At 44.4% G+C, this 16,509-nt stretch overlaps 1 long non-coding RNA gene across 1 annotated transcript; it reads left to right on the top strand.

The window, feature by feature from the left end:
* The first annotated feature begins 13,821 nt into the window (after nucleotides 1-13,821).
* On the top strand, nucleotides 13,822-15,813 carry LOC144713310 (uncharacterized). Its single transcript, XR_013584013.1, has 2 exons — nucleotides 13,822-14,137; nucleotides 14,286-15,813. It is a non-coding gene; the product is annotated as an uncharacterized LOC144713310 (long non-coding RNA).
* Nucleotides 15,814-16,509: the final 696 nt, after the last annotated feature.

The raw sequence follows: 16,509 nt of genomic DNA, 5'->3' as shown, positions 1-16,509 counted from the left end.
ATCCACTATCTTCTCCAAGATAGACTTGAGGAGTGGATACCATCAAGTACGGATCCGTCCTGGCGACGAATGGAAGACCGCCTTTAAGATAAAGGACGGTTTATATGAGTGGAGGGTTATGCCTTTCGGCCTCTCCAACGCGCCCAGTACCTTCCAACGTCTCATGAACGAGGTACTGCGCGCCTTCATAGGGAAGTTCGTGGTCGCGTCTCGCCGGCGACATCCTCGTCTACAGCAGATCCAGAGACGAGCATGCAGACCACCTTCGGCAGGTCTGCACCATCCTACGGCAGGAGCAGCTCTACGCCCACCCCAAGAAGTGTAGCTTCCTTGCGTCCGAGGTTGCCTTCTTAGGGTTCATCGTGTCCGCCCAGGGCGTTGCCACCGACCCGGAGAAGGTCCGGGCAATCACGTCGTGGCCGACCCCGGCAAGCATGCACGACGTTAGGAGTTTCATAGGACTGGCGACCTTCTATAGACGATTCATACGGAATTTCAGTTCCGTTACGGCCCCCATCACCGACTGCCTCAAGGAGGAGTCGTTCGCCTGGACACCGATAGCAGAGAGAGCTTTCCAGTAGATAAAGCTCATGATGACACAGGCACCGGTACTACAACTTCCCGACTTCGAGAAAGTGTTCGAGGTTACATGCGATGCCTCAGGTATCGGCATCGGAGGCGTCCTCAGCCAGGAGGGCCACCCCGTCGAGTTCTTCAGCGAAAAGCTGAATGATGCAAAGCTTCGATATTCCACGTACGACAAGGAGTTCTACGCGGTCATCCAAGCCTTACGGCACTGGAGACACTACCTCCTATCATCGGAGTTCGTGCTCTTCTCGGATCACGAGGCACTCAAGTACCTGCACTCGCAGCAGAAACTAAGCGATCGGCACGCCAGGTGGGTCGAGTACCTACATGACTACACCTTCGTCATCAAGCACAAGAAGGGCAAGGACAACGTTGTAGCCGACGCCCTCAGCCGGAGAATTCACGTGCTCAACGTCATGAAGGTGACAGTCTTGGGGTTCGAGACCATCCGAGATGGGTACGATAACTGCCCTGATTTCGGCCCCATCATCGCGGAAGTCCGACGAGGACCATCCCAGGATTACAAGGACTATGTCCTTACTGACGGATACCTGTTCTTTAAGAACAGATTGTGCGTACCCCGCACATCACTACGTGACTTCCTCACTTGGGAATGTCACACCGGAGGCCTTAGCGGTCATTTCGGCCGCGACAAGACGATCGCCGCCATGGAAGGCCAATTCTACTGGCCTTCCCTAAAGCGCGATGTTGGCAATATAGTTGCCCAGTGCCGTGTATGTGCCTTGGCCAAGCAGGTCAAGAAGAGCGCCGGACTTTATACCCCATTGCCGACGCCGAGGCGTCCCGGACGACGTGAGCATGGACTTCGTCTTGGGACTGCCCGCACGCGGCACCACGACTCCATCATGGTAGTCGTGGATAGGTTTTCGAAGATGGCCCACTTCGTGCCCTGCGCGAAGACATCTGACCCCGTGAAGGTCGCCCAGATCTTCTTCCGAGAGATCGTGCGCCTCCATGGTTTGCCATCCTCGATCGTGTCCGATCGTGACGTGCGCTTCACGAGTTACTTCTGGAGGACCCTGTGGAGCCTCTTGGGCACGAAGCTCAAGTTCTCGACTGCCTACCATCCGCAGACCGACGGTCAGACGGAGGTGGTCAATCGTAGCTTGGGCAACCTACTACGTTCCCTCGTAGGCGAACACCTCGCATCTTGGGATCTTGTCATACCACGCGCTGAGTTCGCATACAACTCCTCGGTGAACAGAACCACCGGGTTGAGCCCCTTTGAGATTGCCTACGGCCAGGCACCCCGTCGACCCCTAGACCTAGCTCCCATAGATCCTCATGTTAGGGTTTCCGAGGACGCACTTGCATTTGCCCAGCATGTCTCTGCATTACATCATCGCATTCATGATAGGATCACGCAGCAAAATGCATTGTACAAGCAAGCCGCCGACTTGCATCGCCGACCCAGAGCATTTGACGTGGGAGACCTAGTGATGGTCAGACTCAGGCCGGAGAGATACTCTCGGGGCGGCAGCAACGGCTGCATGCTCGCAGCGCCGGCCCGTTCCGGATCCTCCGTAGAGTGGGCGACAACGCGTATGTCGTCGAAATTCCTCCTACGTGGGGAATAGGCTCTACATTCAACGTGGCGGACCTAGCTCAGTACTGGGCCCCTTCTTCCTCCCCACCCCCAGCCTCTCTAGACCCCTCCAGCGTGAGTGAGTTTGCCGACACCACTCCCCCGATTGTTTCACCCGATAGGCACGAGGCAATCGATTGTGTACTACAGGAGGTAATTTACCATGCAGGTGGGGAAGCATCGAGGAGATTCCTAGTACGTTGGGCGGGCCACACCTGCGCGGATGACACGTGGATTGCAGAACAGGAGCTCCGACGCCTCCGTCCCGACCTCCTTCCACCGTCGCCGATCCTCCACCCTAACTCGCCGGAGTCGAGTCCTTCCCACCCCGGGAGGGTTGATGGCGCGTCACCACCGGACGTCATCGAGCCAGCAGCAGAGGAGCAGCAGGACTTCCCCGACTCAGCACCCGAGGAGCCGGCACTACCCACCTCGCCACCGAGACGAGTCCAGCCACCACGACGAGCCGCCGCAGCAACACGGGATCCCGCATTCCGTTACTCGGCATGACGCAGACGCCGACCACCGGAGCACACCGTTACAGTCAGTTACTTTATCTTATAGTTTTCCCTTTATTCGTATTGTCGTGTAGCGGGGGAAGGGCCCATAGGAGGAACCCTTTCCCTCCCTTTTTTTATGTTGGGCCTAACAAGCCTGTTTCCTATTTTCTTGCTTATTTTCTCTCCCTTTTATTTTGTGTTATTGGACTTAAGGAAGGGCCATCTTCACCCATATAAAAGGGGAAGAGGTGGGCGCTTCCCTTACCTTGACCTAAATTTTTGAAGAATTGCATTTTGAGAAAGAAGGGTCAGGTCGTGGAGAAGAATAGAAGAAAGAAGAAGAAGAGGAGAAAGAAGAAGAAGAAGAGAGGAAGAAGAGAAAGGGAGAGGAAGGAGGAAGGGGAGCCGCCGCCGCCGCCGCCGCCCGACCGCGCCCACGCGCGCGCGCCGCGCGCCACCGCCGCGCGCGCCCGCGCGCCGATCGCGCACCCGACGCGCGCGACCGCACACCCGCCACCACGCCCGTCGCGCGCCCCAGCGTGCCGCCGCCGCGCGCGCCCGCCGCCGCGCCGACCGCGCGCCCGCCGCCGCGCCGCCCGCACCGCCGCCGTGCCGTCCGCGCTGCCGCCGTGCCGTCCTCGCCGCCGCCGCGCCGCCGTGCCGCCTGCCGCCGCACCGCTGTGCCGCCGCTCCGCTCACGCCCTCACCAAGCTGTCGCTCCGTGTCGCGCTAGCCGTGACCGCCGTCGTCCGACCGCAGCAACATCGCCACCGTGCTCGTGACGTCGTCCCACCGCACTGCTCGCCGCCGACCACGCCACCCTGCACCGCTCCGTGCCGACTGCGCGCAACCGCCCCTCCGCACCAGTCAACCTCCGGCGCCCCCGACAACTCCCTCCTCCGGAACCAGTTTGTACGAAGATCCCGTCGCCAACGCTACGAAGGTACTCTGCTTCCCTCGCCTCTTTACGTCATTTATTTCCTTCAGTATTCTTTCGTATTGCCTCCACCGCGCTCGGGTTAGATAGGTGAGTTAGACAGATTGAGAGAACGATGAAACAAAGACGAGCGTCTTGCCTGCCCGGTACGAGTCGGGACGCCCCGACGCGCGTGAGCGTTCCAGTGGGAGTTACCCCCATTCGACGGCGTGCGCGCCCTCGACCCGCCTCGGACGACTTGGAGGGCTGGTCCAACCTAGCTAGGTGACCCCGTCCCCGCTCCGGATCGGCTCTCGTAGCTTGTCGGCGCATTGCACGTACCATCGTAGAACCATCGTCCTCGTTATCGTCATACATGCATTTCTGTTCCCCGCATATCCATCGGTTGACGTCATGGACGTAACCCGATTAGTTAGTGATACGACACCGAGTTCCTACCCTCGGTGACGGTCAGACGCCATTGAGACGACGTCCGGCATCAGAAAGGGATTTTGAAATTGGGCTTGACGATAGACAAGTTTTTGAATGAAATTTTTGCATTTAGGTTTTTTATATATTGAATTAAATTTTCAAACAATCAATTTCTATATCTCGAGAGAGAAAGTGGAGAAATCAACCTTGAGAGATAAAATAGAATAGTTTGGGGGAAAAATGAATTAAAGATGAAATTTGACCCTAACTTAGAGATCTAAGACGCAACAAGAGATGAAAATCAGTGTAGAGCTAAGAATTAAGAATCAGATATTGAATAAAAATCAAATTGCAATGCTAATCATCATAAAAATCACATCCAAGGGCATGTGCATTTCGCCCATGTCTTGGCATTTTAGAATTGTTCGAGAAAAAGTTCAGAAACTGAGGAAGAAACTCATAACTTTGGATAATGAGCCAAGATCTGTCGACTTCAAAAGTAACACCTGCTTCCTTCCTGGCCAATTTCTTGGGGGAGAGCTAAGTGAAATACCCCTTCTTCCTGACCTATATTAAAAAATCCAACTGTATGAATTGTAGAGGGTGAAAAGACAAACATAGCTTCAAAATTTGGGGGCAATCGAACGGCTAGATCTCAAGATATCGCCATTTTATATATGCTTAATCATAGACATTGGATTAATTTGTCTCTCCTTCACGCAGTTAGAAGTGGCATTTTCTGATTTGTCGCTCTATTTTCACCGCCCACAGAATCACGCATTGCCACGTTTTTACTTGTTGAAATGGCGCATTCATCATTGTCAAAAGAGAGATAAAACATATACCTTTTGTGTGGCTGAGATCGCGCCACATCGCCTTGCGTCTCCTTCATTTTATTAAAAGAAAGAGGTAAGCTTACCATTTATTAAATGCTATAGAGTGGATTGCGCATGCAATCAGCACACGTGGTTAACTGATTCAGCCTGCATGGAATATTCTCAATTTATAAATGCACTCGGAGATCGATTCTGCACGTGCATATATTACACAAAAATACAACTAAAAAACAAAATGTACCTTTTCCTTGTCGCTAGTGCCAGTTAAGCTTTTCGAAATAATGATTTGCTTATAATGGCATCGCGCATTGTGATGCCATAATGAACCAATAAAGCATCATTCAAGGCATCCAATCATTCGCCCAAAAATTTGGGCGAATGACATTGATGCCACAAAATTCATATAAAATCATTTAAAATACTAAATAAATAATAAAATATTATTTTAATTTTAAAAATTATTTCTTGGATATATAATGGTCAGATAATTATAAAACAATATGGAAAAATTCTACAAAAAACTCCTAAAACCATGAACAACCTCTAGCCAAGTGTTTTACGCCTTGAAAAAAATAGTTCTTGATGCATTGAGGTAAAATGTTATGTAAAAAATACTAAAAAATTAAAAGCAATTATAAAATCATAGAACAAGTCATTTATGTCCATTTATATATGATACCAATTAAATATGGCTAATAAAACAGATACATGTGATGTAATATTCATTAATTTAACTATATAATTTGAAAGTTATCAGAGGTGTAGCTTGGCACCCCACGGGCTGGAAATTTAACCTATCGATTAGGTTAAATTGATACTTTAGTTCACTAATCTATATGTTGATATAGTTGCCATTACGATTGACCAATAATTGTTATTGGTCCACTAAAGGCCTAGAGGGCCACACGCATAAGGTCATAAGGGCATTGGTGGATATATTTTACTTTGTACAGTTTTTGAGAAAAACTTACATAGAATATAAATAGGGAAAGGGCACACATTTCAAGCACCCAGGCCAACTAGAATTGAGAACCCCCCTCTCTCCACTCTCTTCTCCACTCATCCAAAAGAGTGTCTTAATGGTTAGAAGAAGTTCTAGATTTTTAAAGAAGAATTGAAGAAGAAGAGGAGGAGGTCCAAGTGCCAAGTGATCGCACGGATACTTCTAGAGGCCGGAAACATCAATGGCTTCATATTGATCTCAGAGCGAAAAAGTCAAGGGTGGAACAAGTTCCCACAAGGTACATTTGATGTATGTTTCCAATGATCAATTATGGATTGATTAACACGCTTCCGCATCCATGGAATATTATTTTCCATGGATGAGCCAAGGCACAGAATCTGACAGGTCAACGTCTAAGGTTGCACATCGCAGAGTCTTTGGCTACCTAACTCATGTCAATGTTCTAGGATGCATTTTGAGCAAGTTGGATGACTGCTCACATCAATGGCAAGTTTCATAAGTTTTGAAATTGGGTCTAAAGATTATGACTCCTATGACCCTATCAATGAAAAGGCGCATGTGAGCAGAGATATTGTCTTTAAAGAAGATGTCAGGTAGGATTGTGATGTCGCTAAAGTTTAGACGAGGCAAGGTACCCCCCTCTCTCATTATTTATTAATGTTAAGTATTGTTTTTGATGGCTAGGTGGATAGGATACCATTGGTGGGGGAAGTCGGTGTTGCATCACCTCCACATGAAGTGAGCTCTGCACCATGGGAAGGAGATCCTCTATTCACTATTGAAGAGAGCGCGCTCAGGAGGTTCAGAGGTTTTCAACAAGTTTATGAAGACACCGAGCCAGAATGTTCACCTTGACTACGAAGAGTGCTTGGTGATAGAGGGGGAGCCAGTAGGTTTCCTAGAAGTTTTTGAGGTGAAGGTTTGGAGATGTGCCATGAAGGATGAGATGGACTCCATTGAGAATAATTGGACATGGAAGCTGGTGAATGTATCTAAAGGATGCAAGACAATTGGCCTTTAGTGGGTTTTCAATCTCAAGAAGAGCTCAGAAGGAGAGATGACGAGACATAAGCTAGACTGATCGTGAAGGGCTATGTCTAGAAGCTTGGAGTTGACTTCAAGGAGGCATTTGCACTAGGGGCAAGAATTGTGTCCATTTGTGTGGCTCTAGTAGCACGAGGAAGGGACTTACATCATCTTGATGTTAAGTCCGGTTTTTTTAATGGAGAGATAAAGGAAGAAGTCTATGTAAAGCAACCAGAGGGATTCATAACGAAGGGCAAAGAGCATATAGAGCTGAAGTTGAAGAAGGCCTCGTAGGGACTAAGACAAGAAGCGTAAGCATGGTATACCAAATTGGATAACTTTTCTATTTCCCTTGGTTTTACCAAGAATGTCCAAGAGCATGTAGCCTACATAAATATTGTAGCCTACATGATTGCATGCGGAAATTGACTCCTCGTGCATTTAATAAGATGTAAGCTTACTTTTTTTTAAATTTTATAAAAATGAGATTAGAAGCGCCAACGTGGTGCTTTCTTAGCCGTTAAAATACAGCATTACTACGCAATGATTTCCGCCTGTGGAAGCGCGCAACAAAGTGTCAAAAGGCAATCTGAGGGCAGAGAAATCAAGGCAGTGAATCAAAAAAATGAGCATTGCATATTTTCGTAGAGGAGAGATCAAATATCCAACAACCATGAATAATTACCAACGAAATGAAGATATCTTGAGATCTAGCTGTCCGATTGAGCACAAATTTTGAGGGTAGGCCCGCCTCTTCACCCTCTACAAAACAGATGGCTGGATTTTTCAATGGAGATCAGGAAGAAGGGAAATTTCACTTTGGAAGCTCTCCCCCGAGAACTTAGCCAAGAAGGACATAGGTGTTGTTATTGAAGTCGGCAGATCTTGATTCATTCTTCAAAGTTGTAATTTTCTTTTTCATTGTTTCAACTCCTTCTTGAATGAATCTAAGATGCCAAGGCATGGGCAAAATGTACATGCCCTTGAAGTTGATTTGAATGGTGACTCTAATTGGAATTTCATTTTGATTCAACTTTTGACTCTTAATCCTTAGTTCTACATTGCTTTTTATTCCATTTTGCATCTTAGATCTCTATATTAAAATCAAATCTCATCCTTAATTCAATTTCTCCGAATTCTTCTACATTCTCTCTTCGGGTTAATTTGTCTAATTTCTCTCTCAAGATGTAGAAATTGATTGATTGAAAATTCAGTTCAATATATAAAAAAAATTAATCCAAATTTCATCAAAAAATTTGTCCATCTTCTAGACCAATTTTAAAAATCCTTTTCTTGATTAATAATTCCCAACTTTAATACAAATTTTTTTTTTCAAATGCTATATTGGTAACTCGAATTAATCTGATATAATTATCAATTATCCTATCTAGAGTGTCTTGACCGAAAATATTAAGATCAAAATTAAGCTTTTGTTTAATTTTGATTAATTACAAAAAAATTAAACACAATTAATGCCTATTAAATGCAAAATTAATTCATTATTGAATTAATTCATTTGAAATAGGATAATAATTCTTACATAGTGCCTCCCTGTGGTTCAACCCCTTGCTTCCTCTGTACATTGTATTTAGTGATTAAAGGCTATTATAAATTTTATTGCATAAGTCTCAAAAAAAATATAATGACATATTTTACATACCAATTTTAGGCTTATCAATTGGTGGCGTTGCCATGGACCATGACTGGGACAGAGAATTGTCACATCCAAGGGTTCAAGGGTGAAATGAGGGACATGATTGAGATGATTCACTTGGGATTGCTCAACTCTTTCTTGGGCATAGAAGTGATTGAATTAGATGGGAGATCAAACTGAGTCACAAATGTTATCATATGAAAATTCTACAATAGAGTGGGATGGTGAATTGCAACCTAGTCTATGTGCCGATTGAAGCAAGACAGAAATTTACCCCTTGAAGGCTTATCCCCTCTAGTTGACTCCATGGAGCACCAGAGTTTGATTGGCAGCCTAAGATATTTAACGTATACCAGGCCTGACTTAAATTATTCTATTAAGATTCTAAACAGGTATATGGAGAACCTGATGGCTGAACACTTAATGACAGTGAAAAGGCTCTCGAGGTATACCAACTCAACAATAAACCTTGGTTTATGTTATGCGAAAGTACTTAAAGAACAAGAGCTGGTTGGCTATTGTGATACTGACCATGCTAGAGACCTTGATGATCATAAGAGCACCACTGGTATAACATTCCTCCTCGGACTAAATCTGATAAGTTGGGCCTTAGACGAGCAGAAGATTGTGGCTCGCTCTTATTGGGAGGCTTAGTATATATCGATGACTGTTGCGGCGTGTCAAGGAATTCGATTGGCCAGGTTAATTGCCAAATTCAAAGGAGAAAGTCAGAAGCTTGTGGTACTAATCGTTGACAACAAATATGCCAATGCGCTTGACAAGAATCCCATTTACTATAGCAGCTCGAAACACATTGGCACAAGGTTTTATTATATTAAGGAGTACAGTGAAGAAGGTACAGTACGTGTGCACCACGTCTGCCCAATAGATCAGCTGGCTAGCATGTTCATGAAAGCTCTCAAACGAGTGAAGTTTGTGGAGCTGTGTATGAAGTTGGGAGTTAGAAACATCAGTAAGGAATGACATCAAGCTCAGAGGGAAGATTATGGAGGTGAGCCTTGAGTCAAATTGGGGCCCACATCATTTTACTCTCCCACTCAAAGCTTCTTTATGCTCTTGCTTGATGTTTCTTGTAAAAATGAAGAATCTCAGACATTTTGAAAGCAAGTGGGTTTCTTCTTTTGTATTATTCATTCTTCTTCTTCTCCCTTGTTCTCTCCCATCAGGATCTGTGCTGCCAAGGTGTGGGAGCAAGAATTCTAGCCCAACATCATCCACCACCGTCTCCCTCTCCTCTGCTTCCTTAGAAGTACAAGTCCCCACTACCGCTATCACCAAGGCCGCCACCCGCTTATAACGACAAATATCCGGTCCCACCGCCACCCGTTCCTTAGAAGTTGAGTCCTTTCTAATTGTACTTATGCATAAATGGTGCCTGAGCATGCATTGCCACCAGATTTCCATACTACAGTATGTTTGCTATATTTAATCATGATGTATGCGTCAATGCATAAGTGAATAAATGTATCTTTCTTATTTTTTATACAACTTTTATTTTGCTTCGAGTCCATCAACCTCTCTTTATTTCTACATTTTTTGCTCTCCTCTCTTTATGTTTACCATGAGACTTCATGTTCATGTGCATTGATACCCATTTTTTCCCCTTCCTTAATTACTACTTTCATAAAATATTTTCATTTTCACAACTCTACGAACCTGTTTTCAATTTGACTACCATACACACATTAAGATAGAGATTTATAAATAAAAACATTACGTTCCTGCTACACTCTCCTTCCCTTTACTGGAAAGTTTTTCATGTTTTCTTTTAAAGAAGATTCTAAATGTTGGACAAATATAAAAAGACAAAATCATATTTTATTTCATCATATTCATTTTTTTCGAGCAACAACATCTCCTAGATTAAAAAATGCCCTAAGTCATTTACATTTATTTTTAAATTAAATTTATTTTCTTTGACTAACAAGTAATTTCTACAAATATTCATAGATGCATGTTCTTTTTTGTGTTAGTTATAAAAATTATTGTTGAAAAGACACAACGAAAGAAATTAATAATTTTGTTTATCTTTATTAGTTATTTTTTGTATTCGGGATTTCCTTGTATTTAACAGTTCCAAGTTATTTAATAACTTTGTTTATCCTAACCTTAAAAATCATATCTTCGGAAACCACATATCTCTATCGGGTCTCTTCTTTGAAAGAACGACAGATTAGATTACAACCCGGGTTCTACATTTTTTAATTACGGTCATTTGAGTATCTCTAAGCAGTTATAAGCTTCACCACCCCTATTTTTGAAGTTATGTTATACATCCTCTATCTTATCCCCATCCAAACCTATTTGAAGTTAATATGTTATAAATTTTTATAGTGAAATAAAAATATAATTCAAGGCTACATTAGAAATTGTATTTCCACTATTCATATGGGCTGATTTTTATGGTTAAGACGATACAGTTTATATGTGAATACTAAAACTTTATGCACATATTTCAGATAATTTAGGTGTCTGCATCCAAATGTCAATCAAATTTGATAAATACTACTGCAACCTAGAAATTATAAGTTGCAGCTATAGCAAGCTATCTAGGTCTCTTCTAGCTCCAATCAAAATTATGTATGGTAATTTAGGGGTCTTTCGTGATATATGTTATTATTTTTAAAAAATAGATCCTTTTCGAGTTCAGTTTCATAAAATGAAGACCATGTTTATCAGCATTAATAATTTTCTAGTTAATTTAATGATGGATTACGATCATTTAAACCTCCTATTTATCCTCCTCGTCAAGACTGGCTGCATAGTATTGTATATAATTTTTTCGCTTAGATATGGATTAAGTGTTATCTTTATAGAAAGTTATTTAAAGATAGAACGTTTCTCCTGCAGGTTGATGATGGAATGAGAAACTACAAACGGTAGGTTTTATGATTCAGCGATGGAGTAGGGATACAGGTTCAATTCATGTTCTATTGCCTGAGGTTAGAGCTGATAATATTCTAACCTACATATTTTCTACTTCATAATCGTCTTTTTCCATATAGATACTACAATTCATCCCATTCTCCGTGTTATTTATTCATATTTCTTAACACAGGTAGGGCGTAAGGCAAGATCATGTGCTATTGTAAAAACATAGCTACATTCCAATTAACTTAAAAGCGGGCATGTGAGTTTCAACTTTTTATGTTTTAGTGAAATCTCTCTGCGCCATCCGGGATTCTGCTTATTGATGCCAACTGTGAGTATGTACTCCGGTGTTTTCTTGAGACAGCAACTCTTTGATAGCTTCTCTTTCGAGCAGATTTATGAACAAGAGGAAAGTGAGAGTCATTTCGGAACTATAAACAATGAGTAAAACAAGAGTTCAAGGCATCAGACAGAGATGAAAGGCTACCAAAACCATTTAAACAACCAATGTGAACTTTGGACAATTGAAATACGATAACGAAAACTACGTTTTAAACGTTTTATAAAGGTAAAAGAAACTGTAAACGCTTGCCAAATAGCGGACGCATAAAGACCTGTTTTATTTGTTTTACCACTTGGGAATCAAATAGGAAAAATGACGTAACTACTATTATCAGTTTATCTAGTAAAACCAAATCCCATCGCTTCCGCGTGTTCTTTCGCTCTACAGTCCTACATATATCTGTATACTTCTGGGCATCGTGTTCTATATGTCCATCGAAAATCGCCGTCTCTCTTTCTATCGTTTTCTACGTAACTATCCATGTTTGCTTAACAATGACTTTATATCTTTTTTAACTCGTCCAATGCTCCCTTGTTTATCATATCACTTTTCACCCTATTAGCCTCTTCGTTTATCAGCAATAAAATATGCCCCTCGGTCTCTTATTCTCTTCCTTCGCCTCTATCTCTAAGAATATTATAAAATCGGTCTGATGGCACGTATTTGGAACATTATTTTTATGAATATGGCACGTCAGAATGGAAGGTAGCGATTGACGCGTCTCATTCATTTCGAGGTGGAGAGAAGACACATAAGAACCGCATAATATTTTGCAACTCTTGCGATCTAATTCAGCAAAGAAACCTGCCGATTGTTCTATACCCGGCTTTTACTGCGACAGAAAAAAGTAAAATCAGTACTACGAGTAACGCTTTAACAATAAGACAATGGGTTTCGATACGAATGTTAGGCCGGTTAATGAGACGGGAAAAAGGAGTTAAGCCGACTCAAGGAAAAAGGCCGGTCAATGAGATGGGGGTAGAACGGGAGATAAGAGTAAAGCCGACTCAAGGAGATGAAAGGGATCGGAAGATACGGCAACAAGTGTGATAGAAAGAAAAATTAAGAAAGAAGGAATTTTGCTCTGGTTGGGATATGGCATTTTGTCAACAGTCAATTAATTATCCTGTTAAAAATTCAGAAGAGCTAGCTTAGCTGTCGACGAACTTCTGCGTCAAGCTCACCCCAGACTTCACAAAGTCAAATTATTGTATGCTGTATTGCGCGACCAAACACTCCCATAAAATGCAGGGGCTTGTGAAAACACACGATTTTAGTCAAGATTTTTTTTGCGAATCTGAATCTGTTGACTGTATTGCAAGTTCTACTATGCGTTGCATCTAAGCCGGTGCCTGGCTGTCGTTCGACGTTACCCGCACCGAAAACAGCGCAAGACCCTTTAGTTTTTATTAGATCGGCGATTAAAAGTTCTTATATGGACTAAATTTCGTATTGTATGAATGTTTGCAAGAAGAAATTGGACATTATGTTTCGTTTCTAATCAGGGTTACGTTCTTTGAGCCCCTGTAATCTTTGCAAGAGGGAATCAAGAAAATGAGAAACATTGCTACTTTAAGCAAACTAACCAACAAAGGAACGTGTTAGAGCTAAGGCGAAAAACCTAAATCTAAATTGTTTTACGGCCGAATAATTCATTTTCTTTGATTATTTTTTAACAGCTTATAAAGTTAACAACTTAACATAAGTCACGGAAGTAATCCCATCTGTCACATCCATCCTCCCTGTATTCCACTCGCAATACTAACAAATTGAAATCATAATTTACCCACACCCTATCTGCTTCGGGAAAACTTCAACGGATTCGCTCAAATTCGGGTAGAATGCTCTTTATTAGTAAATGACAGGAACTCTTTCCTCTTAATTCCAACAGAGTTCAGAGAGCTCTAGACATACATCATTTAATTTTTTACGGGCTAAAGCAAAAAACTCCAAGGTCAGATGAAAAGGATGGTCGTCTAGCTCGTGTCCCACTTAAACCTAACGCCTCTTCAGTGGCAAACGCTTTCAGACGGCAACAGATGCCAAATTTCACAAGGCCGGAGGGTAACGTTGAAATAGAGGGTCTTAATGGAGATTATTACTCTCCTACTTCTCATGGCTTTCACTATAAAGAGGGGAGGGCGAAGCCCAAATAGGAGCAACGAGCTCTGAACAAGGAGCTCGCCAGCGGAGCTCCGAGGATGTCTAGCGCTGCCATGGCAGTGCAGATGCACCGCCTCCTCTTTGTCTTAGCGGCGCTCTGCCTTGCCGTTGCTACTGTTTCTGCAAACGACAAGCATTACAGTTACACCTCACCTCCCCCGCCATACAAGTACAGGTCTCCGCCTCCTCCTCCTCCTTCTCCACCGCCTCCATACAAGTACAAGTCCCCCCCCCGCCGCCATCTCCATCTCGTCCTCCGCTATCTTACAAGTACAAGTCCCCCCCCCTCCTCCGTCCCCATCTCCTCCTCCGTACAAGTACAAGTCCCCCCCACCACCATCTCCATCTCCTGCTCCGCCTTACAGGTACAAGTCCCCCCCACCGCCATCGCCATCTCCTCCTCCCCCCTACAAGTACAAGTCCCCACCTCTGCCATCTCCATCTCCTCCACCTCCTTACAAGTATGAGTCAACCCCACCACCATCTCCATCCCCACCGCCGCCGTACAAGTACAAGTCCCCGCCACCACCATCTCCTTCTCCTCCTCCACCTTACAGGTACAAGTCCCCACCTCCGCCGTCGCCTTCTCCTCCTCCCCCTTACAAGTACAAGTCCCCACCTCTGCCATCTCCATCCCCATCGCCCCCATATAAGTACAAGTCCCCGCCTCCTCCTTCTCCTTCCCCACCACCGCCGTATCAATACAAGTCTTCTCCACCACCATCTCCCTCTCCTCCGCCTCCTTACAAGTACAAGTCCCCCCCGCCACCATCACCCCCGCCACCACCCGTATACTGTTGGCTCCTTGAACTCCTAACCACCTCAAGAACTTCCGAAAATGGCAAAGAAAATAAATCGCTCCATAAGAAACAAGAAATCGAGAACATGTAACAAGAAATCGTTCCGCCCACGTTTCATCGAGCAGGTAGAGGCTCTTATATAGTGAGCCAATCGGACAAGGAGAAAGAGGGGAACGTAACCGCCAGCAGGTGAGCTGGCAAGCAAGTCTGATGTGGATGCATCTCCGCCGTTATAACTCCTCGCAATGGACGGTGGAGATCAACCTGAAAAAAGAAACATAACTGCCAGAAAAACATAAAATCACCAAATGTCCTTTTGAAGGAGAATTTCGCCAAAGCCGGCGAAATCGGAGAGCTCCGGTGAGGATGGGGCAACTCCTTCGTACTCCTCCTTGCTCCAGAATCACCTGGTCAACATTCGCATGCCTAGCCGCTTCCGCATTTCTTTAAACTTCAATCTCCCGAGGGATTTTGTCAGTATATCTGCAAGTTGATCTTCCGTCGGTACAGGCTCCAGGATTATCTTCTGCTCCTCAACACATTGACGAATGAAGTGGTATCGAACGTCTATATGTTTAGTGCGATTGTGATGCACGGGGTTCTTGCTGATGATAATTGCCGAATTATTATCTATCATCAGCTTCCATGCCTCCTCTGCCTTGCCTCGCAGTTCACATGTGAGTCGGTTCAGCCACATCCCTTGGCAAGCTGCTGAAGTGGCCGCAATGTATTCAGCCACTGGTGGGCTTCCAACAAGACTTAAAAAATATGTAGCATCCGCTGGTGGGCTTGAGTTGACTGAGGAGAATGCCGGTCTTGCTTCAAGTGGCGCGTGCACTGGGTTGCAGTCCACTAACTTAGCATACTCGAGGATCTTCCTTGCATACGCCCCTTGAGACACAGTAATGAGCCCCGTCAACTGTCTGATCTCTATCCCAAGGTACGAATTCAGAAGGCCGAGATCACTCATCTCTAAGTGATCTCTCATCTGCACCTTGAATGTCTTGATGTGCTCATCACTTTCATCTGTGACAATTAAGTCATCTACATACACACCAAGGATTAGTGATGTACCGGAGCCCATCTTGTGATATACACCTTGTTCATGTTTACTCCGGGAAAATCCAAGCGACTTAAGGGTAGTATGAAGCTTGTAATACCAGGCACGTGGCGCTTGCTTTAGCCCATATAAGGCCTTCCTCAGTCTCAGCACCTTTCCCTCTTCTCCCTTTACCACAAAGCCTTCGGGTTGTCGCACATAAAGCTCCTCCTCCACCGTGCCATCAAGAAATGCAGATTTCACATCAAGATGGTGCAAATCCCACCTCTTTTCAGCAGGAAGGGCAATTAGGAGTCGAATTGACTCAAATCAAACCACTGGAGCAAAGGCCTCGTCAAAGTCATGCCTTTGAGAATAACCTTTCACAACCAGCCTTGCTTTGTGACGGATAATCTCCCCTTGTGCATTGTTTTTCAGCTTGTAGAGCCATTTCAGCCCAATTGGCTTGCAGTGGACCAGAGGATGCACCAGCTCCCAGGTCAGATCCTTGTCAATTGATTTCATCTCCTCCTCCATAGCATTCCTCCACTCCTTTGCTTTTATGGCTTCGCAGAAACTCACAGGTTCCTCTTGGATGAGCAGGCAGTTTTCATCCACATTCAAAGGTGAGTTAGTATTAGCATATATCTGAGCAAGAGATTTGTACCGAGGGGGATGAGTTGTCTCTGACTCAGTGTGGGAAGATACCACCGATTCACCCACAGGTTGTTCCACTTCAGTCATTTCTTC

This window comes from Wolffia australiana, chromosome 15 (genome assembly GCF_029677425.1).
Source record: "Wolffia australiana isolate 7733 chromosome 15, ASM2967742v1".
Classification (NCBI taxonomy): domain Eukaryota; kingdom Viridiplantae; phylum Streptophyta; class Magnoliopsida; order Alismatales; family Araceae; genus Wolffia; species Wolffia australiana.
This window is presented reverse-complemented; position numbering and strand designations above follow the sequence as displayed.